At 50.8% G+C, this 25,901-nt stretch overlaps 1 protein-coding gene across 4 annotated transcripts in view; it reads right to left on the bottom strand.

The window, feature by feature from the left end:
* LOC102183271 (amyloid beta A4 precursor protein-binding family A member 2) overlaps nt 1-22,767 on the bottom strand; it is a 129,745-nt gene extending 106,978 nt beyond the window's left edge. For 3 of the 4 annotated variants that reach the window (XM_018066587.1, XM_018066590.1, XM_018066589.1), the window contains exon 1: nt 22,557-22,766. The gene's annotated coding sequence lies outside the window, so the exon portion shown is untranslated. Of the gene's footprint in view, nt 1-22,556 lie in introns of all 4 variants that reach the window. The other variant, XM_018066591.1, reaches the window with a different exon arrangement.

Genomic DNA, 25,901 nt, shown 5'->3' with positions numbered 1-25,901 from the left:
AGCAGTTTTATTCGTAACTGCCAAACGTGAAAGTAAACAAGATACTTCGGTAGGTGAGTGGATAAAGAAACTGAGGCCCACCCAAGGCAGTGGGATATTATTCAGCACTAAAGAGAAATGAGCCATCAAGACATCAAGAGCTTCCCTGGTGGTTCAGTGGTAAAGAATTCGCCTGCAATGCAGGAGACCTGGGTTCAGTCCCTGGGTTAGGAAGATCTCCTGGAGAAGGGAATACTGGAAGAAGAATCTCCAGTATTCTTGCCTGGAGAATTCCATGGACAGAGGAGCCTGGCGGGCTAGAGTCCAAGGGGGTCACAGAGAGTCAGACACAACTGAAGTGACTGAGCACACAAGCACATAGCTGAGTCGCTGTACTATACACCTGAAACTAACACATTGTCAGCCAACTACACTGCAACTGAAAAATAAAATAATATAGGTATTTCTCAAAGCCAGACCTGAAGGGGAAAAAAGACTGGTAACTCTCTTTCCCAACCAACATGAGTAGTGTGCTCTCGAAGACTGGAGTGCAGTCCAGGTGTCCCAGATGGAAAGTTCCTTCACAAGCAGCTCTTTGGACAAAAAACACTACCCCCCAACCCGCTTCCTTTTGACACAAAAGACACTGACGGCTGCTGCTAAGATGCAACTCACATAGGCCGAGGCGGTACTTTAATTTACTGCCTACCATTAAGGTTTCAGCAGGAATTACTGTGCCAGACACTGTTAACCCGCCAGTCCCTGAGCTCTTCTCATTTCCTGCCAGGTGTTGTTGGACACCTTCCTCTGCAGCTGCCACCCCTGGCCTGCTCATGTTAGGACAGACACCTCCAACCCCACCTATCAAGTAACTACATAGATCGGTCAGTCACTGGCTGTTGCCAAGCCCTGAAGAAATGAGACAAGTCTTTCATTCAGACTGAGTAATACACTACTGCAGGGGCCGCATTCCCTGACCCCAACTTCCTCACACCACTGCCCAATCTTTTTCCTTATTTCTGACTTTAATTCTTTGGGTGAGGACTTAACTGGTGGTCCAGTGGTTAAGAATCCACCTTGCAATGCGTGGTATGTGAGTCCAATTCCTGCTCAGGGAACTAAGATCCCATGTGCTGCAGGGCAACTAAGCCCGTGCACCGCAACAAGAGAAGCCACCACAATGAGAAGCCCGTGTGCCATAACTACTGAGCCTGCACACCACAGCTAGAGTCTGTGTGCGGCAACAAAGGAGCCCACTGGAAGAAACGAAGGTCCCCAAGGCTGCAATGACTCAACATTCTGTAATAACCTATAAGGGGGAAAAACTTGAAAATGATGGATTATATACATGTATAACTGAATCACTGTGCTGTACACCTGAAACTAACACAATATTGTAAATCAACTATACTTGAATTAAAATTAAAAAAAGACAAACCCTGTAGGATTCTGCTTATAAAAGGTCTCTAGAGCAGTCAAACTCACAGAGACAGGATGTAGAACCTTGGATTCCAGGGGCTGGGGGTGGGGGAAATAGGGAGCTGGTGTTTATGGGGACAGGGTTTTAGTTTGGAAAGATGGGAGCAGTTTTGTAAGGTAGATGGTGGTGATGGCTATAAAACAAAGTGAATGTACTTATGTCACTAAACTGTACACATAAAAATGAAGTGGAACTTCTATGTTATGTATATTTTATCACAATATAAAAATACTAAAACAATAGATACCTTTCATGTCAGAAGACAGAAAGGGGCCCATCAGCCATCTCATCAGCTGATTCTCACAGGATGCTTCTTCTGCCCATGGAGAAGCCCCAGGCTTGGGGTAACCCAAAAAGAAGCCTCTGTCTAAACAATAACTTTGGTGGAATTGATACTGAGCAGGGCCCTGTGGGGCCTCTGGGCACAAAGCCTTTCTGTGTCCCCCATTTCCTTGATTATAGGAAACAGCCTTCATTCAGCCTCCATGACCTTCCCTGATTTCCAAGAGGCATATTCAAGCAGCAGTTAGTCAGGGAAGGAAGGGGATGCAAGACCAGGAAGAGACAAACAGTCAAGAGAAACAGTAGTGCAGCCTTGGAGCAAGGTCCCGGTTCCCCATCAACAGATACACACAACAATATCTTTGAGCTGTTCTGCAGATACTGAAATCCCTCCAGGTGGGAGAAGTTAACAGTTAATGATGGTACACTGCCCACAAAAGCATGTAGACTCCAGAACAGTTGGGACCTGAAGGCCGATGATGCTGATTCCTGCTTACCTTACCACCAGCCCATCAGAAGAATGTTCAGGAGCTGATCACACCCTCTTACTATAAAACTTCTCACTCTCCTCTCCAAGTTGGGACACATGGTTTTGACACCATGAGCCTGCTGTGTCCCCTGGCAAAGCAATAAAACTCTCCTTTTCTACTTCACCCAAAACTGTCTCCAAGACTCAATTCAGCACCAGTATACAGAGAAGCTGAGTCAAGAAGCATCACTGTCAATGAACAAGAAGCCAGAGTCATTCCAGGAGGATGAGGTGGGAAGCAGAGCTCTGAATGGCGAGGAGCCAAATTTCTTGTCAAAATCAGGAAGAACTATAAGAATCTCACAGGAAGCACCATGCAGGGGGTTCCAGAAAATCCAGCAGCTCCAGCCTCATTCAGGAACACAGTCCTGCACTCATGGGGCACCTGAGAGAGGCCAGAGGTGTAATATATTTATTTTTCAAATTTATTTGTATTTACTTATTTATTTGATTGTTCTGGGTCTTAGCTGTGGCATGAAGGATCTTGAGTTACAGCATGAGTGATCTAGTTCCCTGACCAGGGATCAAACCTGGGCCCAGCATTAGGAGTGCAGAATCTTAGCCACTAGACCACCGGGGAAGTCCCCAGAGGCATAATTTATGAATGCACAGGAGGATATTTTTACCAGTAGTAAAGCGGATTTTTTAAACAACATTAAGACTTTTTAACAGACTTGGAAATGAAAGGGTTCCTGTCTGTATGAGTCAAGACAAGATTATCTTTCTGACACTTCTGAGGCTCCATCAGGATTGGTTCAAAGAGAAAACCCACCGTCTCCAGCATCTGCTCCTCAGGAAAGGCAGATTTTATGGCTGAAAGGGCCACCAGGCTCTCCTGAGTTAAGCAGCTCATATACGCTTTAACCCTGGAACATTTCACTAGCCAGCTATGGGGAGAGACAGTGACCATTGATCATGGGATCAACAGTTGACCGTGGGATCCCTATGCTCCAATGTCAATGTAAGCAAACAGTTTGGTTACAGGGAATGGCCAGGCCCTGCCAGCTTCTCTGGGACCTGTGCCTCCATCCCACCTGGCTGCCGCCTGCCTCCGCATCCCCACCAGCATCTCTGGCCATCACAGCAGCCCGTGAAATACCGTTCTGCCTGGCCAAATCAAAACAACTCGGCCCTGCACACAAAATGTTTCTAGACAAAATGCAGCAAAATAAAAGCTGCACAGGTCCCAAGTCCAACCCAGGCCCCTCCTTCACCCTCCTTGCCTGGGCCACGGCAGGCCTTTCCCTCGGAGCATGCAGGTGGCTTCAGACCTGAGCCAGGATACACCATGGGGCCAGGACCATGAAGCAGGCTTCAGCAACACATTTTCCATTAAGAAAGAAAAGTGGGCAATTGTGAGCAGCCATATGAATGTAGTGAAATGCTGTCACAGTCCAATCATTGGAAATAAAACCCATCCCATTAGGAGCACTGTAATTGCAGCCCATTCTGCTCCAGATAAGGCTGATGGTTGGAAGATAATGGCTTAAAATTGAAAATCAAAGAGCTGCTCCTCACTGATTCCCAGGAAATGAGGTGCACACAAGAAGGTTTTACACCCACCCACACAAAGACCTGCCCCCAACCCACACAGAGAATCCTAAAGTCACCTTAGATTTCAAACTTCCAAGTAACACACAACGATATAAGTAAGTCCTTAACAGTATTGCACTAGCTGAGTTGTTGTTGTTCAGCCGCCCAGTCATGTCCAACTCTTTGCAACCTCATGGGCTGCAGCACACCAGGCCTCCCTGTCCCTCACCATCTGCCAGAGTTCACCCAAGTTCGTGTCCACTGCATCAGTGATGCCATCCAGCCATCTCATCCTCTGACACCCTCCTCTCCTTCTGCCCTCAGTCTTTCCCAGCATCAGGGACTTTTCCAATGAGTCGGCTCTTGGCATCAGGTGACCAAAATACTGGAGCTTCAGCATGAGTCCTTCCAATGAATATTCAAGGTTGATTTCCTTTAAGATTGACTGGTGTGACTGAGTTACCACACTTTAAGGACCCCACCTCTCCAGGTCGGGCGGGGGGGAGATCTGACAAAGCTAACCCCGCCATCATGAAAAGCAGCCTGCCCCTTTTCATCACTCAGAATACAAGTTCCAGGGACTTCCCTGGTGGTCCAGTGGTTAGGGCTCTGCACTTTCACTGCAGGGGTCATGGGATGGATCCCTGGTCAGGGAACTAAGATCCTGTAAGCCGAGTGGTGCCGCCAAAAATAATAATAATAACAGTTAGAATACAAATTCCAGAACCCATCCTAAATTGGAAGGATCCCAACAAAACAGAACTCCTATCCCATTAATTAGGGAAACACACTGTTCTCAAATAACAGAGCCCACCAGCCCCCTGGTGTCAGACCTCACTCATACTTATCTCCCACCCAAGGCCTTGACTTGTCATCCATTACCACATACTAGGGGCCACTTTCTGTCCACAGCAGCTACCCCGTTCCTACCCCTTGCTATCCCTCCAACCAGAACTGCTGATACCCCAGGGAAAGAGTGGGTCTTCTTGCTAGTTGCTCCCCCACGGAAATATGACACGGCTGGCCTGGTTCTGCCTCCTACGGCTCTGAAGACACCACAGAAAGCCCTGCCAATTCCTCCCACTGCACACCCTCCTGTGAGCGGAGGAAGTGATCCTGAACAAGGCCAGAAACAGGGTGTCAGGGACCGCAGTGGGGAGCAGGTTCCTGGAAGATGGGGCAGCAAAAATCCAAATACTCACAGCTCCAGCAGGCTCTAAAGATGCAAGATCTTTACTTGAAGTCAATATTTGAAAACCAGAGATGCTGTATCTCTATATTTTAATTATAAAATAATAGACAGAAATAATACACAGAGACTGCAACTCAGAAAACAGCATGTACCCAAAGAAGGTTCAAAATCATTCCTGAATGTCAGAATCTTAGCAGTGGGGACTTCTCTGGTGGTCCAGTGGCTAAGCCTCTGAGCTCCCAATGCAGGGGGCCCCAGGTTCAATCCCTAGTCAGGGAGCTAGATTCAACATGCCATAACTAAAGATTCCACACTCCGCAACTAAGACCCGGCACAGCCAAATATATAAAATAAATGAAAACAAATAAATAATGGAGAAAATAATTATTTTAAAAAAATCTTAGAAGTGACAGAGATGCTCAAGCTTGTTTACACACAGTGCCACAGACCTGGAGGAAGAGAATCACAGCAGAGAGCAGCAGGCCTCCTCAGCCTCCCCCATTCAGACTGGACCTCCATCAGGCAACTTCTTTCTGTCTTTTAAGACTCTCAGGATTTGAGAATGAGGCTGAGTAGACAAGCACTTTAAAATTCATTACCAGGAGATTCCCACAGACTTTGCTTTCATGCACAGGAAACAGTACATTTTCCAAGCCCTTGCCTAAAAGTCCAATTTGGGGGAACTGATGTAGATTGTTTCATTTTGGGTTCTTCAACCAGAGGAAATTTTAAAATTCTTCCTTCCAGCTCAACAGAGCGAATCCACGAATCTGCTGCCTCTGAGAAAGGAGGACAAAGACCCCCATGGGGCCTCAGAATTGGGCAGCAGCTTCTCCTTGGATTCTCAGGGCAGCCAACAGGGTCTGTGGGGACAGAACATTAGCCAAGCATCTCGCAGTGGTGACCACCCTGACCCATGCACGGAGGCAGTCCCGGGTGGTTCAGGAAGAGGGTATGGCATCAATCCAATTCACCAAACCAACAGAAAAATAAGATTTTCCTTTTTAAACTTTTGGCCACATCTTGCGGCATTTGGGAGCTTAGTTCCCAGTCTATGGATCAAACTCACACCTCCTGCACTGGAAGTGTGGAGTCTTAACCACTGTACCATCAGGGAAGTCCCCAAAATAAGATATTTTAAACATAAATAATGACTTGTGGACATGGAACAACAGGCTAGTTCAAAATTGGGAAAGGAGTACATCAAAGCTGTATATTGTCACTGTGCTTATTTAACTTAATATGCAGACTATATCATGAGAAATGCCAGGCTGGATGAATCCCAAGCTGGAATCAAAATTTCTGGGAAAAATATCAACAACCTCAGATATGTAGATGATACCACTCGAATGGCAGAAAATGAAGAGGAACTAAAGAGTCTCTTGATGAGGGTGAAAGAGGAGAGTGAAAAGCTGGCTTAAAACTTAACATTTATAAAACTAATCACAGCATCCAGTCCCATCACTTCATGGCAAATAGAAGGGAGAAAAGTGGAAACAGTTACAGATTTTATTTTCTTATGCTCCAAAATCACAGAGGATGGTGACTCCAGCCATGAAATTAAAAGATGCTTGCCCCTTGAAAGGAAAGCTGTGACAATTCTAGACAGCATCTTTAAAAAGTAGAGATATCACTTTACCAACAAAGGTCTGTATAGTCAAAGTTATGGTTTTTCCAGCAGTTATGTACGGATGTGAGAGTTGGACCATTAAAGCAGGCTGAACACCAAAAAATCAATGCTTTTGAACCATGGTGTTGGAGAAGACTCTTGAGAGTCTTCAATCCTTTGTCCACCTGATGCAAAGAGTCGACTCACTCGAAAAGACCCTGATGCTGAGAAAGATTGAGGGCAGGAGGAAAAGAGGTCGACAGAGGATGAGATGGTTGGATGGCATCATCAGCTCAATGGAAATGCATTTGAGCAAACTCCAGGAGATAGTGAGGTCTTCCCTGTAGCTCAAATGGTAAAGAATCTCCCTGCAACACAGGAGACCTGGGTGCAATCCCTGGGTTGGAGAAGGCAATGGCAATCCACTCCAGTATTCTTGCCTGAAGAATCCCATGGACAGAGGAACTGTGTGGGCTACAGTCCGTGGGGTTGCAAAGAGTCAGACATGACTGAGCAACTAACACTACTACTAGGAGATAGTAAAGGACAGAGAAGCCAGGCATGCTGCAGTCCATGGGGTCATAGAGAGTCGGACAGGACTTAGAGACTGAACAACTACAACAACAAACGGCTTGTAAGCCCAGGGTTCCAGTCCCTGTCTATGGGGTCAGCACCCCCAGCAGCCCCTGCCTGGGGTGAGGAGCTCCCAGGGAAGGGATTTCTCTCTGGAAGAACATCGTCACACTCAGTATCGGCCTGTATGTCCTGGGGAAGCCTCTGAGGCTCTCCACAGGCTCCCCAATTGGTTCTTGGTTTCCTCTCAAAACCCACAAGCAAACCCTGGACAAGGGTCCCCAGGGAGTCTGTGAGCTGGGAGGCCCCAGACAGGAAGCTGGAACGGTATTTGCTGGATGCTGCTCGATGGTGCAGCATCACAGGAGGGAGCACGGATGGGGAGGAGCAGTGCGAGGGCAGGGGTGGCGGGGAGAGGACAGGAAAGGGGGAGGGAAGGAAAGCAGGCCCCCACCACACACTGTCTGCGGGCATCCCAGCCTTTCTAGAGGTCAGTCTGCAGTCTTCACCTTCAACCCAGCCATTCTACCTCTGGAAACATATCATAAAGAATCAGGAGATCTGACAGAAGAGCAGAGCTACAGGGTATTTATCCCAGCATCCTTCAGGGCAGAAAACACTCTAAACAAGCCAGTGTCCAAGTGAGGGGCTGGTCAGTGCCTGATGGACAAACTCCCATCGCAGCAGGTGGAAGAACAGCCGAGAGGGAGGCGCATGCCAAGCTCATGGAAGAATCCCTCCCCCATCCCCACCATTAAAGGTGCTGTCTGTATCACAAACACCTGCCATGAGACCAGCGAGAGGCTGACCTCAGCCGCGGAGTCTGCTGGTGCCAGGACAGCTCCCATTGGGCCCAGAGGGTGAGGGCAGCACCGATGCAACCATGCCCAGACCCCAGCCTCTGCCTGGATAAACACACCCCTCAGACCCCGGTCCTGATCCTCAGACCACACAGGAGAAGCCAGCATGGTATCCCAGCAGCAGGTCAGAGATGAGAGTCCATCAGGGTGGAGCCAGGAGCACTTGCAGAACTGCTGAGGCCGCATGGTGCCACCCCGCCCCCTTTGCATCTCCATGGACCACCTTGGAAGAGACCACTGTGCTGTGGGTCTCGTCTATTTCAGACAGAGCATGAGCAGAGACCACACGGGCCCAGAGCAGATGTGATGACCACACGCAGGATATAGCCCATGAAGCCAAGTGGTCACTGCATGGGCAGCTGATGGACAGTCTCCCAGCACAGCTGGAGGGGTGTGAGGGGCCGGGGAGAGTTGTGGGCATAGACAGCAAAACCTCTAGGATCTTGGGCAGGGTGGCCTGGAAAGCGCCAGGCAGAGGGCCACAGAACACCCAACTAAAACTTCTGGGCTGACCCAAAGAAGCTGTACACACACACCCCACTGACTCAAAGGAGGTGTACACACACATACACACATACCCCACTGACTCAAAGGAGGTGTACACACACATACACACACACACACACCCCACTGACTCAAAGGAGGTATACACACACATACACACACACACTGACTCAAAGGAGGTGTACACACATATACACACACACCCTGCTGACCCAAAGAGCTGTATACACACACACACACACACACACACACACACACACACACCCCACTGACCCAAAGGAGTTGTACACACACACCCCACTGACTCAAAGGAGGTGTACACACACATACACACACACCCTGCTGACCCAAAGAGCTGTACACACACACACACACACCCCACTGACCCAAAGGAGTTGTACACACATACCCCACTGACTCAAAGGAGGTGTACACACACATACACACACACCCCACTGACCCAAAGGAGTTGTACACACACCCCACTGACTCAAAGGAGGTGTACACACACATACACACACCCCCCACCGACTCAAAGAGCTGTATACACACACACACACACACACATTCCCCGCTGACCCAAAGAAGTTGTACACACACATACACACACACCCTGCTGACCCAAAGAGCTGTATACACACACACACACACACACACACACACACACACACACACACACCGCTGACCCAAAGAAGTTGTACACACACACCCCACTGACTCAAAGGAGGTGTACACACACATACACACACACCCTGCTGACCCAAAGAGCTGTATACACACACACACACATACCCTGCTGACCCAAAGGAGTTGTACACACACACACACACACACACACCCTGGTCTCTTCCTAAAACTCTCTGGTTTTCCATTCACCACAGAGCACGTGACCCTCAAATGTTCAGGCTGTTTGTATCCGGTTTTCCTTAAGGGCTCAGCTCCTTCTTTGTGCATAAGGAAAACTTTCATGGAGAGAACGAATCCATATCAATTACTTGAGCGGAGATCTCAGCATCCTACTTGGGTTTATGGACTCTGATTTCATTTTGAAAACACAGTGTGTATCTGCATATTAATAAGCACTTGTTGGATTGGCCTCATTTAATCATCTCACATTAAATTAAATATAATCTTGATTTTGATATTATTGTTCCAGCAGGAAAAGAAGCCATGAGTCAGTCAACTGAAAGTTATCCTTGAAGATTCCAAAATGCTATACTGCTCTTTTTTTCCCACTTTTCATTGAAGTTTAATATAGGTACTGAAAAGGTCCTTATCATAAATTTGAACCCACTCATGCAAACCACACGCAGAACAAGAAACGAGACACTGTTTTTGCAGTAATACAGATGATCATACTAAGTGAAGTCAGAAAGAGGAAGACAAATACCATAAGATATCACTTACATGTGGAATCTAAAATATGGCACAGGTGAATCTACCTACAAAACAGGAACAGACTCACAGACATGGAGAACACACTTGTGGTTGCCAAGAGGGAGGGGTGATGGAGGGAAGGACTGGGAGACTGGAATCTGCAGATACAAACTAGTATACAGAGGATGGATAAACAAGGTCCTACTGTATCGCACATGGAAATATATTTGATATCCTGTGGTAACTGCTTTATTTAAACTAGATAACCAACAAGGACCTACTGTACAGCACAGAGCACTCTGCTCAATGTTATGTGGCAGCCTGGATGGGAGGGGAGACTGGGGGAGAATGGATACATGTATATGTATGGCTGAGTCCCTTCACTGTCCACCTGAAACTATCACAACATTGTCAATTGGCTATACCCCAATACAAAATAAAAAGTTTTAAAAAGATTTCTATGTTCTCTTCATATGATCATAAATAAAAAAAAATCCTGCAATAAACCATAATGGAAAAAGAATATGGAAAAGAATTATATAATTGAGTCATTCTGCTGTACAGAAGAAATTAACACATTATCAATCAACTCTACTTCAATAAAATTTTCAAAAAAAAAAAAACAAAGAAAAAAGGAAATGGGACATTGTCAGCATCCCCTAGATGCCCTCTGCCCTCCTGGTGCCCCTCTAATCACCATCTCCCAAAAGGCACCCCGACATCGCACCCCACATGGATAAGCAGCCCGCTGTCCTTCCTATCAGTGGAGCCACCCTGGAGGAACTAAGGACTCTCATGTCCGGGGTTTTGGCTCAGCGCTATATGGCAGGACTCCTCTAGGCTACTGCACATGTGCAGATCTGCAGGATGGTTTCGTGTGTGACAAGCCTCAGTGCAAGGGGAGCAGCTGCTGGGGGACCTCGGATTGTCTGCAGCTTGGGGTGACAACTACCTGCCTTGGACGCTCTGGTGTGCGCATCCTGATGGCTCTGTTAGCCTCCTGTGGCCCCTGGAACAAATGGGCCCCAGATACAGGGCTTTAAGCAACTCAAGTTCAGGAGACTGGGAGTCTAGAAGCAGGTTCAGTGGTGGAGGTCAAGGCGTCAGCAGGGCTGCTTACCTCCTGGAGACTCCAGGGGTGATCACCTCTGCTGACAACCTTTGACATGTGGTCACAATCCTTGACAGTCTCTGCCTCCATCATCCCTGCCTTCTCCTCTGCTTCCACTCTCCTCTTCCTCTCTCTTAGAAGGACCCTTGTGGGGAATTCCCTGGCCATCTAGTGGTGAGGACTTGGCATTCTCACTGACAGGGCCCTGGGTTCTACCCCAGGTCAGGGAACTAAGATTCCACAAGCAGAGTGTGGCACAGCCAAAAAAAAAAAAAAAAAACCAATATATAATACACACTATGTGTACTGGCAGTTTGGAAGTGAAGTGAAGGTGTTAGCCTATTAGTCATGTCTGACTCTTTATGACCCCGTGGACTATAAACCGCCAGGATCCTCTGTCCACGGAAATTTCCAGGCAAGAATACTGGAGTGGGTTGCCATTCCCTTCTCCAGGGGATCTTCCCAACTCAGGGATTGAACCTGGGTCTTCTACATTACAGGCAGATTCTTTACTTCCTGAGCCACAAGGGAAGCCCCGAGGTTCATACAGTCAAGCTACGGTTTTTGCAGTAGTCATGTACAGACGTGAGACTTGGACCATAAAGAAAGCTGAGCACCAAAGAATTGATGCTTTCAAACTCTGGTGCTGGAGAAGATTCTTGAGAGTCCCTTGGACAACAAGGAGATCAAACCAGTCAATCCTAAAGGAAATCAACCCTGAACATTCATTGGAAGGACTGAAGCTGAAGCTCCAATCCTTTGGCCATCTGATTCGAAAAGTTGACTCTGACTCAGGAGACCTCATGACTGATGCTGGGAAAGACTGAGGGCAGGAGGAGAAGGGGGTGACAGAGGATGATATGGTTGGATGACATTACCAACTCAATGGACATAAGTCTGAACAAAGTCCAAGAGAAAGTGAAGGACAGGGAATCCTGGAGATCGCAGAGTCGGACACAACTCAGTGACTGAGCAACAACGAACAATACACATGCGCACGCACACACACACACACACAATTGGTTCTGGTTCTACAGAGAATCCAAACACAGTTACAATTTATATACATTTCCCTCCTTGATGATTAATGGAGTTGAGGACATTTCCATGTGGTTATTGGGCCTTTTCAAGGGGTGAAATGTCTCTGGGCCCTTTTTCTCTTCAGTTGTTTCCTTTTTCTTGGATAGTGCATTCTTTTAAAATGAGTAATCTGTTAGAACATTTTCCACTAAATACGTGTGTGGAGAAGAAACGTGTTTTTGGTGTCAGGCCATGAGACGTGAGGTCCAGGTGGGTGCGAGTGACGAGCGGCCATGAATTCTGGACAGTGAACACCCACCAAACTGCCCCTATCAGTTTGGACAGTTTCCAGAAGGAAAACACACAAGAGCCTGAAGACCACTGTCAGTAACCGGGATGAGCGAGACAAAATTCAGTCCCAGATTAATGTGCTATGCCTCCACTCACTTCCTTGAAACAAGAGCTAATGTCGTTTCAAGGAAGTGCTAATTACTTGGGACATTAAACACTATTTATATTTATACAAATGCATGTGTTTATGGATTCTTCTGCATCAGTCAGCAGCAGCTGCTGACCAGGTCTGCACAGTGATGGCCCGTTGATGGCTATGGGTACCACATGTGGGAACCTTGGAGAGGCAACCATGCCACCAGCATGACCTCTGGCTTTCTGCCATGAAATACTGGATGTTAAATACACCAGGGACTTCCCAGGGGACTCAGTAGTAAAGAGTCCACCTGCCAATGCAGGAGACACAGGAGACGTGGGTTCAATCCTTGGACTGAGAAGATCCCCTGGAAGAGGAAATGGCAACCCATGGACAGAGGAGCCTGCAGGCTACAATCCATGGGGGGTCACGAAGAGTCAGACAAGACTGACTGACTGAGCACACACACACACACACACACACATAAATACACCTAAGTCTGACTTCTCTTAATCACTGTAAAGGAAGAAAGCTGGTTTGAGACAACAGTCAATACAAACATAAACATACTCTCGGTATTTGATGAAAACCACCAGGAGAGCTAGCGCGAGACCTGCTCCTCCTGCAGCAGTAACCCCCACCTATAGCAGTCACATTGGCCTTGAAGGCAGAAAGGCCAGCACACAGAGAGCACCCCTCCCCCAACAAATGTATCTTTCTCCCAACAATCTTGATTCCTACAACAACTGCCCTGCAACTAGCAGGCACTTTCCACCGGTGGCATAGGGCAGTAAGCCATGCAAGAGGCATTCGCCAGCATCTCAGCCGGGTCCCCCCAGAGCCAGGAGCCTTGGAGAGGAAATGATACCTACCCCTACCTGTGCCAGCGCAAACAGCAAGCTGACTAAAAAGGGGAGCAGCTTTAAGACGTGTTCTCTTTATTTATTTTTGGCTGCACTGGGTCTTCGTTGCTGTGCAGGCTTTTCTCTAGTCATGGCGAGTGGGGGCTGCTCTCCAGCTGTGGTGCACGGGCTTCTCATTGTGGTGGCTTCTCTTGTCATGGAGCTCAGGCTCAGTAGTTGTGGCACATGTACTTAGTCGCTCCACAGCATGTGGGATCTTCCCAGACCAGGGATCAAACCCATGTCTCCTGCATTGGCAGGTGAATTCTTTACCACTGAGCCACCAGGGAAGCCCTGAGACTTTCTCCTGACCCTTCATTACCCAGAGGATGAACGGCACATCAGAGCCCGAAAGAGGAAGAGAAGACAGGAGTTGTGAGTGCCCAGGGTTTCGGGGGCCCAGAGAAAAGCCCTTCAGGACACCCCTCCAAAAGCTCACCAGCCTGCAAAGGCCCCTGGAGCCCAGCTTCCTGACCTGCAGCCTGGCTCCCCCCTCCTTCCTCCTGCCCTTGCCCTCTGCACAGCTGGTGTAGGACTCGGTCCCCCTCCCTACAGATGCCAGATAGTCCCCAGGAGCCTTGGCAATGGGACGAGGACAGCACCTGCTGAGCAGGACAGCCCTGTTACCTCAGCCTGGGTCCCTCTAGACTTTCACGCTTGCCAACAACTGGACAGAGGCCACCCAGCCATCCATCCCTGTCCTTCCAAATAAGTCAGCAGTGCCATGGAGTTTAACTCCATGTGAGCAAATTAATAACATGACTTATGGTTTGCCAGGGATTTTGTTGTCCTTATAGAGGAACAGTGGCAATTTAATCTAGAAAGTCTATTAATCTCTAAAGGGTAAAATTAAACACCTGAGCTAGCAAGGCCGGGATGTGGACACGGCAGCCTCTGCCCACGTCATGCAAGGAGCTCTGTCCTTTCCCACTCCCCAAGCCTCCCCGACCCACCCCAGCTCTCCGCACACCCCCACTCCTCATTCTTAACCACCCCTCCCGCGGTCCACTGGGTCCTGAAGCTGAGTGATGGAAACACCTCCCAGGTACATCACGGGGCAGAGTACGTGTCTCCCCACCTGTTCTGCCCCCAACTACAGTGAGATGCCCCGACATGTCCAAGGCTACTCAAGACCCAGACAGTCAAGACCCACCATCTCCTGCTCTGACCTGCCCAAACCACATTATCCCACCACCAAACACTCAGCCCCCACCCCCATACTGTGTACCCTCTCCAGACTGGCCCCTCTGGCCTGAGCTCTAGATGGGCGAATCCACCCACTCTTTCAGGATGGGGTACCTAATCCAAGTCCCCCCCGCCCCATGCTGGGTGCTCACACCTTCCAGCCTGGGCTACTCTGGGGGCACTCTGGGGCCAGAGTCACACTCGGCATCTGATCCCCCCACACCCTCCAGCAGCTCCCCTTCACTCCTCTCCTGACTACACCCAGCTCGAGACAGGGATCCAAATAATGGAACAGAGCCAGCACTCAGGAAATACCTGTTGGATGGATGGATGGGTGGATGGGTGGATGGGTGGATGGATGGATGGATGGATGGGTGGATGAATGGATGGTTGTATGGGTGGATGGATGGTTGAATGGAGCCCCTGGCAAAAGGGCTCCGGGGTAACTAAAGAGAAGAGAACCTGTCCCTGCACTAGCACTGCAGAGACTTCACAGATGAGAGGGCTGGGAGGGCAATGCTAGGGGCTGCCATTTAAGTGCCTGGCACCCCTTTTTTCATTATTAGACAAATCATCTCCTAATGAATGAAAGGAGCAACACACTCAGAGTTAAGGAAGTGTTCCCAAAGCTAGAGTGGAGAGAATGCTGCCATATCCAGGGACCACCCCCAGGGCAGCTCCCTCATGAAGTGGACACAGCAAGAGATGTCTCTGCCTCTGGAGGGGTAGGGGGTGGGTGTCACAGCCACTGAGGCAGCACTGTTCTCACTGCTGATTAAGCACAGACCAGCCTGTGATCAAGAAGAAAACCATTCCTTGAGGAAATGCAATTAATTGAAAAGCTGAAACCTGCGAAAGCCCAAAGGAGACACACAATCAAGAATTCTTGGTCTGGAGGGGCTCCTGCTCTGAAGAGTTTCAGCTCAGGGACGTCCCTCCAAGAGCAGAGAGCTGACGGCATGTCCACCCTGCCACATGCCAGCTCCCTCCTGTTCGCCCCTCAAAGGGCAGGGAAAGGTCAGGGGCAGAATCTTTGCTGCACACGGACACAGAAAAAGGCACATCCAGGCAGGGCTGAGGTCAGACCTGCCTCAGGGACTCAAGCGGTCAGACCAGGCAGGCAGCACCAGGACCCGCTCTCCAGTGGTCAGCCGCCAGGGCTCACTGCAACCAGAGGGGTCCAGCTAGAGACCCAAGGTAGCACCTGGTGTCTAGGCCTGGCAGGCGAGCTGGGACACACACACACACAGAGTACACCCGGCGACTGGCACTGAGCGGGCGCTCTACTGTAACAGATGCTCACACACACACATCTGGTCTCGCTCCATCCTTGCCTCAGTGGCCGGCTGACAAGGAGGAAAGAGCAGGCCTTGATGTGCCCCTCTCAGGAAGAGGTCGCTGGCCAGTAGCTGCTGGAGGCTTCCTGGACCTCCCGATTCCCCACCCCTGACAGCTGTCATAGGCTCTGGGTGACATACACAGATGTCAGAGCACACGGCCCGTCATCACACGGGAAGACCCAGAAACAAACCGAGTTTCACTGGAACAACTTACACGCCTGCTGCCTGGCTGGGGAGGTGGGGTGAGAAATCCATCACCACTAAACACAGGCACCCGCTCAGCAAACAGGTCTCCTAGTTTCCAAACAATGGATTTTTCCAAGACTTTGACAGACCAACAGGGGAAAACTACACAACATTTCTTTTTCAAACTTTAAACTTCTTATTTTATATTGGGGTATAGCAGTTAACTATGTTGTGATACTTTCAGGTGGACAGCAAAGGGACTCAGCCATACATATATATATATCCACTCTCCGCCAAACTCCCTTCCCATCCAGGCTGCTGCATAACACCGAGCAGAGTTCCTTGTGCCATATAGGAGGTCCTTGTTGGTTACTCATTTTAAACTACATTTTAAAAATGAAAATTAGCGATGCACATGACAGCTCAGAGAAATTCATGTTTAGAGCTGCCTTGCTGGAGAATGAATTCCATGAATGCAAAACCAAATCATGGAGAAATAAATAAACACATATTTTTTAAAAATACTATCATATATAGGGTTATGAACAAACTCAGACACAAGTGAGCAACTGGACAACAACTCACACATAGATACATATCTATCTCCCAACTGAAAATTCTAAATGCCACTAGTCGTCTCCTACTCCCTGACTGTTGACTAATCAGAATTTGTTAAGAACAAGTGCCTAAGTATTTCACAGCTGAGTGTCTTTTAGCTGAGTTTAGTCCAGGGGCAGGAAGTGAAAAGAACCCATGGTACCTCCGAATGCAAAGAGGAAAACACCTTACAAACCCAGCAACGACAGTTGTGCTGGGCGGCAAGCTCCCAGGCCCTCTTGCTGTCCCCATGAAGGCCCCTGGGTTACCAGTAATGTGTCCATAACTCTCCAACCACCAGCCAGAGCTCAAGGTCCACGGTTCACCACCACCAGATTATCTAAGCACAGGCTGAAAATGAGCTCCTGAACTGTATCTGTCACGTAGGCTTCCCTGGTGGCTCAGCAGTAAATGCGCCTGTCAATTCAGGAGACACAAGTTCGATCCCTGGTTCAGGAAGATTCCCTGGAGAAGGGAATGGCAACCTGCGCCAGTATTCTTTTTTTTTTTTTTTTTTTGCAGACTTTTATTTATTTATTTATTTATTTTAGATACAATTAATGTTCATTTGCTGTTGTATCTTTTTTTTTTTTTCTTGCCTGGAGAATCCCACGGACAGACGAGCCTGGCGGGTTACAGTCCATGGGGTGGCAAAGAGTGAGACATAACTGAGCGACTGAGCACACGTATACACCTATCACATAAGTGGTCACAAGTGCTAGTCATGCCCACCCAGTTTAAAAACAAATCTGATGCAAACTGGGCCCCAGTGAGATGTTGAGGGGGGAGACAGGGAGGATGCAGGTGATAGGGGATTGTCGGGGAGGGGCATCATGGGTTCTGAAGGCTCACCAACCAATCTCAGCAATGCCCGAAACAGTAGCAGCCTCAAGCAAGTCACCACTGCCTGGTCCTAGGTCACCTCGTTGCCAAGTGAAGATGTGCCTCTCATGCTTGGCAAGGAAATATTTAAACAGCACATACAGGGAAAGAGAAGGCAACACACAGAAGTGCCTGATGAGGGACTACCCTGGAGGTCCCTTGATTAAGACTTCACCTTCCAAAGCAGGGGGTGCAGGCTCAATTTCTGGTCAGAGAACTAGGATTCCACATGCCTCACAGCCAAAAAACCAGAGCATAAACAACAGAAGCAATATTGTAACAAATTCAATAAAGACTTAAAAAAATATCTCCACAACAAAACAATCTTTAAAAAAAATAAAAAGTGCCCAGTGATGTGTATTTCATCCCAGTTTCTCCATCCGAAACCACCTTTGAATGCCAGTGTGCTTCCGTTTTCAGAAAACCCACAAGATGCAAATATCTGTGCGGTCAGGAGATGCCGACATCTCAAGCTGTATTTTTTCTCTTTAATTTTGATCCTTCATGCACAAAACCACAGATGCAGCCCCTTACATCAGAACAGCACCTGAGAGTGTAGGAAGCATGACAGTCTCCCACTAGGCTGCATGTAAAGCCAGCAAAGCTGACCCTTCATACTCCCAGTAAAACAAAAGAAGCCACAGCCAGCCTGTAGCCACCGGCATCCATGAAGCTCTGGCTGAGCACCAACCTCTCACCTCAGTTCAGTGCTGGACTTCTGGGATCAAAACCAGCCCGGCAAGCTCTATCAGGCACCTATGACTGAGGCTGAGAAAGGCGCCCAGGGGTGGTGGCTCACCCAAGGCCCCAGAGATCAGTGATAGTTTTCTCCCTTAAAAAACCAGTGACCCCCTCCAGTGGGGCCAAAACACAGGTAGGGAGAATCAGGTGGGGTGGGGAGGCTTCAGGAGGGGCAGGCTGGCACACAAGGACAGGCGGAGTGGCCGGGAGCCTGAAGACACAAAGTCCGACATAAGGGGAAAGACCAGTTTAGAAACTTCCAGATGAAGAAGGTAGGGAACCTAAGCCAGAGGGGGTCTTGTTCGCAGCACGTCCATGACCGACCGAGGTGAGCGCAGGCACAGCCTGAGAGCCGACCAGCCAAACAACTAAGAATCCCATATGGGTTTCCGTGGAGGATCAGAACGCCCACTACTGGGGCTGGATGGCCTTCCAGCCATATGACATCTGGCCTGCCCCTCACCCTGCCACCTCTCCATCACTCTCTCCTGCAGATCCAGTGTAGGCAAGGTTCTGCTGGAGGTCTGGGAGGGACCAGCTGTGAATGCAGCTGTTTTTAGGTGTAGGGTCTGGGGAAGGGAGCAGCAGGGCACCAGGCTTGTACTGGAAGGAAGCACGATGCTCCTGGGGTTTCATTCATTCATTCATTCATCCGTTTAACAAGTTGGGCTAAGGGTCAACCAGGTGCCAAGCACTATTCTTGTTCCAGGGACACAGAAGTCAACACAGTCTGTATGTTGGAGTGGTAAGAGACAGAATAAAAGTATAAAAATCATAAATTGTGTTAGGTCCTAAGAAGAAACACAAAGCAGGGTTAACATGAAAGGCAGAAATGATGCTAATTTATGTAGGAAGCTGAAATACAGACAGAGAAGTGAGGGTTAACATGAAAGGCAGAAATGATGCTAATTTATGTAGGGAGCTGAAATACAGACAGAGAAGTGAGGGTTAACATGAAAGGCAGAAATGATGCTAATTTATGTAGGGAGCTGAAATACAGACAGAGAAGTGAGTGAGAGAGCAAGCCAGGTGGACATATGCAGGAGGCACATGCCAGGGAGATGGAAAGCAAGTGCAAAGGCCCTGAGGCAGGCAGGAGCTCAGCAAACTTGGCAACTGGCAGAGAAGAAGGGAAAAGTCCATATTCATCTGGGATGATGAAGGACGGACATGGGCCAAGGTGGCAGGTGGGGATGGGGTGGGGATGACACAAAGCAAGCCTGGGCAATGAGCCTGCCTGATGGTATGGCTGGGAGCGAGGAAGGGAACCTGCAGAAATAAAAATCAGGCTGAGGGTGTGGAGAGGGCCCTGGGGAGCCACTGCAGGCTTGAGTGAGGGACATCAGCCCAGCCCAGCACAGGACACCCTGCAGCTAGCACAGAAATCACAAGTCAGGCAGCAACAGCACCTGCCGAAATGGGGTCAGGGGGTTCCCAAGAAGACTCGCGAATCTCAGCCCCATCGAGACAGCCTGGCTGCATGACAAGGTCGCTGTCCTCCCTGGCTCCCTTGTGCATCCGAGAGGACTGGGAGAGTGGAGGACTGCCTACAGGAGAGACAGAGAAGAGGCACCCATGACAGCCGAGTCAGCCCGTGCCTGCAGGCTGCTCTGAGGCACCAGCTGGAGCCAACCCGGGTGATGGGTGGGGCCTCAAAAGGGGCCAGAGAATCCCCCTGTGGGCACACAGCCAACTACCAACCACCAACTGGGCATCTGGGCCCCACTTGGTGAACAATCATTTCAAACATGACCAACAGGATGGAGCCACACAACCGTCAGTGTCCACATCACTCCCCATCCCAGCCAGGTCAGGGCTCAGGAAACCCAGCTCTCTGCCACTCTCTCAAGGCAGAACGCTGCTTTCTGCCACTTGTTCTGGAAGGAAGCCCTCCATGCCAGCTCAGGGCCTCCCTCTGTGGCCATCTGCACCCAGTCCTCCAAATTTCCCCGACATAAATGTCTCTCCAAGACTTCAGACCCCAGTGTGACCAGAGGCCCTGACCTGCTGAGTCCCTGGATCAGGTGCCCAGGGCTTAGGATGGGGAAGAGTGCCCAGGTGGAGCTGAGGCCTGGGGGGGTTGTGCTTGTGCCCTGGGGCTCCTGTCCCTCCACAGGCCTCAGGGCTGCCCAAGTCAAACAAAGCCCAGCCCAAGGCAAACCTCCCATCACATGAGCTTTTCCTGAGTTCCTCAGTTGTGTCTAGAAAACATTAAGGTGTTTTGGCACTCCCTCTCAGCTCCAGGGGGGCGACTGGTGTCTTTTACAATTATCTTTTATTTTTATCCCGCATTTCTTAGTTCAGTTGGCAAATTGGATTATTTATGCACCTCCATTTCACAATCCATCCCCACCAATTATCCCTGTGAAACTAATTTTTTTTTTTTTTTTAAGGGTTAGAGGTACCAAGGCAGAGCCAAGTTAACAAACCACAAGCCCAGCCCGGGGCAACTGAGAACACAAACAAGAGGCCAAAGATTAAGAAACTGACCGCCTGCCAGCGCCCACCCCACCTCTCATACTCACACACGCAGGCACACGCACGCGTGCGCACACACACACACACACACACACCCCATCTGGTTCGGCCCACACTTCTCCCAGGCAGAGAAGCCCAGTACCCTGGAGATGGGAAGGCAGACAATGGGGGAGGGGCCCAACCATGCTCCCCAGCCAATGAGCAGAGGTCTGGAGAGCCGGGCCCCACAGCAGACTCTCAGGGCGCCTGTCACTAGGGCCACCACCCAGACCTAGTGCAGCTCTGGAGACCCATCCCAGGGTCTCTCTGCCAGTGCCATGGGGCCCACCCAGGAGGCGGCCCACTCAGCAAGCTGACTCGTCAGCAAGCTCCAACGTGCTTACTAACACCCTGGACAGCATCCTGAGTGCCAGCAGGCTCCATGCCAGGGTCATTTGCTGCTCAGGAGCCACCAACCCCCTTTCCTGAGTGCAGATGGAGGCAGGATGGACAGCCCCCCAGCAGTGAGGGCACAGGGAAGGGCATCCTGGCTGGAGGACCCTCAGTGTCCCCTGAAGAATGGAAGCCCCCCAAGAGAAGGCAAGACCCTCCCCCTCACCTCCCCTCACCAGAAGGACCCAGAGGCTTGAAAAAGGAGCCATCCACCAGGCTGTGGGTACCCGGCAGAGCAAACTAAATGTGCACCCCAGGAAAAGCTGTGTGGTTCCCACCCTGGAAGCCTTCAGGTCATTATTCCCAAAACCACTATTTTTCTCAAAGAGAAAGAAGGAGAGCATGTGGGGGGCGAGGAGGGGGTTGGTATTCTCAGAAAGGGGACAGAGGCTGAAGAGGTCAGGGACAGCTCAGCCCATGGGATGAAGGGCACAAAGGAGATTCCCCACTTTCGGGTTGACCGTCCCCACGGCCATTTGTGAGTTGGCTTAACCACCAAATCTGAGGTTGGCCCCTATCAGGCTGGATCCAAACATATGTCAAAAAATTAAGTCTTCCTTCTGCAAGTAAATACTAAGTTGAGACAAGCAGGTACAATCTCAGCCTCCATGCTTAGCGAGTCTCGGGAAGGGTGGGCCCCTCACGACTCTCCCTCGGCACCGGGTCCAGGGCAATTTCGACCCCCCAAGTCCCCAGCCCCGCGGCCTTGATAGACCGAGGCCCGCTGCCTGGCCCGCCCGGGGCACAGCCCGGCTTGGGGGCGGGGGCCTCGCCCTTTGCATAGACCATCAGTAGCAGCCAGGCCGAGGGGAAAGGGGCTGGGACGATCGGGCAGGTTCGCGCCGTGCCCCCAGCCCAGCGCCGGCAGCCCAGGGGAACCCGACTGTGGAATTTTTAACTGAGGAGTTTCTCCCGCTGGGCCTCGTTATAAAGGAAAAGGGTGGAGGGCTAGAAAACCGGGGCTCGGCTTCCCAGGTGACAGGGAACCCAGAAAAGACCCCAAACTCGAGAGTTGCCGCCCCTCACAGGGACTCAGTACCAGTGCCGAGAGGGGCCGCGGAACACTCCAGCGGCCCCGCCAGCCCGGCGGGACCCGAGCGGGCAGCCGCCGCGGGTCTGCGTCCCTGGTCTGCGCCTAGTCGCCCCTCGCTGCCGCGCCCCCGCCCGGGATGCGCGAGCCACCAGCTCGGCCCCGCCGCGCCCGCCCGGCCGTACCCCTGATCCCCGCGGCGCCCCCCGTCCGCAGCGCCGCCCGATCGCGCCCCCCGCGCCCGCCCCGGCGCCCCCAGGCTGCGGCCGCTCTGGGGAAGGGTCGGGTAGCCCGGACCCCGGTTTACCTGGCCCGAGCTCAGGGTCGTGCGAGTGCACGGCCGCCGCCGCTGTGTCCCCAAGGCCGAGCGCGGGGCCGCCGCCGCAGCTCTTTGTGAGCCGCGCACCGAGATGCTGCCGAGCCCGGGAAGCTGGATAGCGGCGGGCGCGCCCCGAACGCGGCGTACTGCACGCAGGGCCGCTCCTGCCCGGCCCACGCAGCGGGGCCCGCGGGCGCACCCCGCACCGGCCTGCGGCTGGACGCCCGCGCCCCGCCCCGCCCTGGCCTCGCCAGCGCCCCTCGCCGGGCGAGAGCGCGCGGCGGGAAGACCAGGAGGACAAAGATGCGTGCGCGCCCAGCCCCCTCCCGGAGCCCTCTCCCCGACTCTGGGCGGACTTGCGGCGGGCGCACCTGGGGCCCAGGTCCTGCGGGGCTGGCCTCGGGTCCCTGGAGAGCACAGATTCCCCGGCGCGCCCGGCACCTGCAGGATGAGGAGACGCCGGGGTCTGGTCCTCCGGCGGGTGGAACAGGTGACAGCGAGGTGCCCCTGCGCCCGCACCTGCCCCGGGCGCCACGCTGCCCCCTGGCGGCCTCCCGAGCGCATGTGATGGAAGGTCCTGCCCACCGCGCCCTGTTCGGCCCTGCGCAGAAGTCGCGGGGAGATCGCGGCCTCTGAGAGACCCCTCTGGAGGGCAGGCCCCCAGCGCCACCCCGCCACAGATCACTGGCTGCGTGCCAGGCCCCTGTGAACCATCCCATCACCCCGTTCCCAATATCCTGTGCTGCCCTGGCCTGACCACTGGCCGCCCCTCCCCCAAGGCCTTACCCCAGTCCTTTCCCTCCTTATCGTCCTAAACGGAGAAGGACCCAAATCTATACACTATATTCCAATAAAATTGAAAAGAACTCAAGAGACTCGATTCTGCCCACCCTTAGAATCTAGGAAAATCTGCCCAACTGGAGGCCTTTCCTCACATCTACGAAGCCTGTTTTTCCTGTAAGGTGGATATTCAGTGTCCAGAGGTTAGGATGTGGGCATCTCGGGGGTCATTGTTCTGTCTAACAGACGTCTAGAAACGCCTGTTCCGAGGAGCGGTGTGCATCCTGGCTGAGAATCCCAGCCAGGCCAGCACTCATCCGGGGCCTCTGACCTGGGCTGGTGTCTCTCCTCTGCACAACTCAGTTTCCTCCACTGTTAAACGGGGAAATACCATGACTTGCCTTCAGGGATAGTCACAAGACTTGGTGGCACATGCACCCCTCTGAACCCAGGGTGTAAAACGCGCCAGATCATGATGGTCACCGTTTCAACAGCAGGTGCTGTATGATGTTGATGTTCTCCAGTGATGGCTTTTGTCTGCTTGGTGTCCTCTAGAAATCTCCCACCTAACCCCAGCTCCATCCACGTGGTTCAGGTGAGGCTGAGATGTCTCAACTGACAAACCGGATCCTTGCTTCTTCAGAAAGTGGTTGTGAGAACTGATTTCATCATTAATTATTTATCTTTTTAAAAAAAAATCCCTGTGCCAGACACTGAGAAAACTGTAATTCAATGTACCTCAGTGTTCATTGCAGCACTATTTGCAGTAGCCAGGATAGGAAGACAACATAAATGTCCAACAACAGAGGAATGGATAAAAAAGATGCGGTATACATACACAATGGAATATTACTCAAAGGAACAAAATAGTGTCATTTGTATATGTGACGGACCTAAAGTCTCTCATACAGAGTGCAGTAAGTCAACAAGAGGAAAACAAACATCCTATATTAACGCATATATGTGGAATCTGGGAAAATGGTACTGATGAACCTATCTGTAGGACAGCAATAGAGACACAGACACAGAGATTGGACCTGCGGACACAGCAGGGGAAGGAGAGAGTGGGACAAAATGAGAGAGTGGGTCTGACATAAATACATTGCTGCTAAGTCACTTCAGTTGTGTTCAACTCTGTGCGACTCCATAGATGGCAGCCCACCAGGCTCCCCTGTCCCTGGGATTCTCCAGGCAAAAACACTGGAGTGGGGTGCCATTGCCTTCTCCGACATAAATACATTACCATGTGTAAATTAGATAGCTAATGGGAAGCTGCTGTATAGCACAGGGATCTCAGCTGGGTGCTCTGTGCTGACCTAGAGGGGTGGGAAGGGAGGGATGTCCAAGAGAGAGGGGATATAGGTATACATACGGCTGATTCACTTTGCTATACAACAGAAAATAATGCAACATTGTAAAGCAACTATATTCCAATTTTTCTTTTTCCAAGTAAAAAGAAAAAATTCCAGTGGCAGATGCTGACCTGGGCCCTGGGCTGCAGCAATAGCAGACTGGCTGGAGCCCTGCTCCTGGTTCATAGGCAATAAAGGCCCTTGTGGGGCAGACAGAGGGGCAGCCTGCACTGTCAGGGTCACTGGGGAAGCAGCCTGGGAGGGTGGGATGAGACTGGACTGAGCGGGTGAGACATGCTAACACCAGTGCCCTCACCCAGAGCTTGGCCAGAGCCGCAGATATGATTTAATTGTCAGCTAGTTTGGCTCACTGAGTCCTCCGATCCTGCTGAAACTATTCTGTGTTTAAATCTCTGTTCAAAAACAGCCAGTGTGGATTGTTTCCCCGCCTGGACCCTGATTCACACAGCACAGGTACCAATCATGGTCCCTGGAAACAGACCCTCTTAGATAGATTCTGGGGTAAGTGCGATCATGTCCTGGGCCCTGGAAGCAGTGCTGAGCTCTTTTTTACTACCCCCCCCCCAACCTTTTAAAGATTTTTCTGTTGTGGACCATTTTTAAAGTCTTTATTGAATTCATTACAATATTGGTTCTGTTTTATGTTTTGATTTTTTGGCCACAAGCATGTAGGATCTTAGCTCCCCAACCAGGGATCAAACCCACAACTCCCGCGCTGGAAGGCAAAGTTCTAACCACCAGGGAATTCCCATGCTGAATTCTTAATGATGGGAAACAAGCTGCCAATAATCCAGGCCACAGGGCTTGCCCGGTGGCTAAGCAAGGGAAGAATTCGCCTGCCAATGCAGGAGACGTGGGTTCAATCCCTGGGTCAGGGCTCACCCCTGGAGGTGAGCATGGCAACCTACAGCAGTATTCTTGCCTTGGAAATCCCATGGACAGAGGAGCCTGGAGGACTACAGTCCTTGGGGTTATAAAGTGTCGAACATGACTTAATGACTGAACAACAATAATAATTCAGGCCATGCCAGGGATTACAGCTGGTCAAACTGCCACCTGCAATTGCTTTGGACAATGTCCTTACTAAAGCCAGAACTCAGGGAAGGGCAGGGGATGAGGTGGGGAGGGAGGGGCAGGTGACTTCAGCCCTTAAGGTCAGTAAGGGTGACATCAAGGACTG

The sequence above is a fragment of the Capra hircus genome, chromosome 21 (genome assembly GCF_001704415.2).
Source record: "Capra hircus breed San Clemente chromosome 21, ASM170441v1, whole genome shotgun sequence".
Taxonomy (NCBI): domain Eukaryota; kingdom Metazoa; phylum Chordata; class Mammalia; order Artiodactyla; family Bovidae; genus Capra; species Capra hircus.
The sequence above is the reverse complement of the archived record's forward strand: the minus strand, read 5'-3'. Positions and strand labels throughout refer to the sequence as shown.